The sequence below is a fragment of the Gorilla gorilla genome, chromosome 12 (assembly GCF_029281585.2).
Source record: "Gorilla gorilla gorilla isolate KB3781 chromosome 12, NHGRI_mGorGor1-v2.1_pri, whole genome shotgun sequence".
NCBI classification, from domain to species: Eukaryota; Metazoa; Chordata; class Mammalia; order Primates; family Hominidae; genus Gorilla; species Gorilla gorilla.
The window spans coordinates 136,876,807-136,879,891 of record NC_073236.2 but is presented as its reverse complement, the minus strand read 5'-3'; the positions used below and the strand labels follow the sequence as shown (position 1 = coordinate 136,879,891).

Genomic DNA, 3,085 nt, shown 5'->3' with positions numbered 1-3,085 from the left:
ACTATAAACATTTTCTCAAAGAAGAGACAAAATCTAATCAATGCGAATAACCCGACGATTCTATAGAGAGCAGTCTGAAATATGAGTCAAGTCACCTGGGAAAGGCCCCTCTGCCTGACCCTCAATATCCCTATTAGAGCGTTCGGCAGAGGTTGGCAGAACGTTTCAGGTTTGGATATTGTCAAGCCACAGCCATTTATACCACACAGGATTAATTCCTTTCTGGACCACACAGACATCATTGATTCTGCAGAGGCAGAAAAGCAAAACCTCAGCAAAACAAAGAACTCCATCCCTTTAATGTCTTCTCATTAAACATCATGGATTTTACCCACACCACAGACAGGAAAAGGCAGTCTTTCATCCAAAGTACCGAGGAATGCCAGCTACATACAGAGCAGAAACCCTCTTCACATGACACACACTTAGCCTTCCAGAACGCAGTGGCCCGGTGTCAGCAGCTCCTGCTGCACCTGCCAACCTCGACGGTCCCCAGGCACAGCGACCCACTGCGGGTAGAGAAACGTCAGGGAGCTGCCCACACGGGCGTCTGTGCAGATGCTCAGAACACAGCCTGCACAGTCTCAGGGGGCGCTCAACGCCACCAGCCAGTAAAACAAATCCATACTTCAACTATGTTATCAACCCTTTCGCTTAACAAAATTTCATATAACCTGTCCTGTATGACACTGTGCTAGTGTTCTGGGAAAAATAACTCCCAACTTCAAAGAGTTTATGGCCACAAATTCAAAAGCAATAAGGCAAGTATAAATAATACATGTTAGCAGTCAAGTAGGACGAGAAATTAAGAAATGCCAAGAAATTTAGAAATTCAAAAGGACACGAGGAGGAGCAGACAAAACGTTGTGGGATCTTTTAATGCTGGAAGGCACATCCTGCGGTCCAGCACACGGATGCGGGGGATCAGGAACGCGTCTCCACCTCCTGGAAAGCACGAGATCCCCAAGCTTCAGGTCTTTCACCCAACGGGAGAGAAAAACAAGAGTCTCAACTCTACAGAGAGCCCTGAGGCGGAATGCAGCCGCATCCATAAAGTGTGTTAGCGCATCCCCGGGCACAGCAAATGCTAATAAATGCCCATTGCTGTCGTGTTACTACTGTCCTACCTGCTGAGATCCAGGTATCCTCCTGAAGGAAGCGGCATTGGATCTAGGCCACATTGCTGTCTTGTTACTAATGTCCTACCTGGTGACATCCAGGTGTCCTCCTTGAAGGAGGTGGCATTGGATCTAGGCCACATTGCTATTTTGTTACTACTGTCCTACCTGGTGATATCCAGGTGGCCTCCTTGAAGGAGGTGGCGTTGGATCTAGCCCTTGAAGGCCAAGTAGGCTTCAAGGGCTACTTCAGTGGGAAGGGATGCCCAGGACACAGGAGCTTGGAGGCAAGAAACATCCCATGTTGAGGGCAGGTGCTCTGTGTTCAAATAACAGGAGCCGGGTTGCAAAGGTGAGGCAATCCCCATGCAGCTAAAACCAGAGAGTTCCCCTCGCAGGATGTACAATAGGGGCGTCACCTGCTTGGTCGCCCCACAGCTCAAACCCCTCAGGGGCGCATGCAGACGGGCAGGTGCAGAGGCCGGGAAAAGAAGTTTTGGGCTCCAGCTCCACAGCAGCATCCAGAGATGGATGTCTGCAACCCCCAAAGCCCAAATGGGTGTGTGTTACCAAACTCTTTTAGATTTGCCATCTGCAGATGGCTTGTGTGTTAATGAGCGCAATGGACCCTCTGCCTTATTGCAAGGGCAGGGGGCTAGTGTGACAGCGTTCTGTATTCCAAGTACTTGCCCAGTGTACCAGAAGATTCAGATCACATGTGGCCGTAAAGCATGAGTGCAAGGTTGTATTGAGTGGAGGAGGTGGCTCTCAGCGAGATGGATGGGGAGCTGGAAGGAGGGGATGGAGGGGAAGGAGGTCTTCCCCTGGAATCGGGCTGTCCAGTGCTGGACTTTTCTCTAGCCACCCCTGGCTGAACTCCCCTCAGCCTCCAGATGTCCCTCCGCTTTCCTCTTTCTCTGCCTTGTTGTTCTGCCTTCACTGGTCTGCTGGTCCTGCTGTTCAGCCACTTGCATGTGTGCCCTTGGGTTTATACGGGGACAGGATATGGGGCATAGCAGACCAAAAGGCAACTTTTTAGGTGCAAAAACAGAAATGCCTGTCCTCATTTAGGTCCTCAGGTCTTCAGGCTTGAGGGTGGGGCCTTTGCCAGGGAACCTCGGTCTTCTACCCAGTACCTCCCTGTTTCCCTTCCATATCACAGTGAGGGGCCAACATTTCACATAACCCAAATGAAGAATTGCGTGTCTTCTCCGTTCTGGAGGGCATAGGGGGTGCTTGGGGACAGGGCCGTCTCCTAAGTGAGCAGACATCCCCTGTAAGAACTGTGGATTTGGAGGACCCTGTTAGGACCCAGAGTGGGAGCAGAGAGATGGGGTGGTCTGGGGAGACATTCAAGAGCTCACTTGGGGACCCTAAAGGTGACTTCGGTCAGCCTCTGCCTGCAGGTCTCTCAGTGTGGTCAGGAAGGAGAGACCTGAATGAAACCCTGCTGCTGACCACACCAGGCTGTGAGTGCGGGAACCATCCCAGACCAGCGCATGGAACATCAGCATGGTGGGGCTCTGTGCTCCAGAAGAATCAGTCAGAGGGCTCTGAGGCCCACCCCCGTGGAAACGGCCCCACTGCACGCCCCAGAGAGATGATGAGGGGCTTTTTGTGGTTGTTCTTGTTATTCTTTTCTTCTTTTTTCTTTTTTTTGTAACATCAGACAGGTAATGTGATGTCGTAACAAGGCTTGAAAGAGGCATATCTCACACATGAGCATGAAAACCCAATCATCACGATTATGAACCACAAAAGGATCTTAACCTACTTATCTAAGGGAAACCCCCACTCCCTACAGATTTGGAGCCAGACAAACTGAACTCAAGTGCCAGAGCCACTCCTCCCCAGCTGTGAGACTTGGCTCCAATCGTGTACACCCTGGGTCTCAGATTTGGGGAACAGTGCATCCCCTCTCTCATTTTATAAATGAAGACGGTGAGGCAGCACTTGGACTAGAAAAC

At 50.7% G+C, this 3,085-nt stretch overlaps 1 non-coding gene across 1 annotated transcript; it reads right to left on the bottom strand.

The window, feature by feature from the left end:
• Nucleotides 1-2,781: 2,781 nt before the first annotated feature.
• On the bottom strand, nt 2,782-2,882 carry LOC115933650 (small nucleolar RNA U13). The gene has a single exon (XR_004069514.1). It is a non-coding gene; the product is annotated as a small nucleolar RNA U13 (small nucleolar RNA).
• Nucleotides 2,883-3,085: the final 203 nt, after the last annotated feature.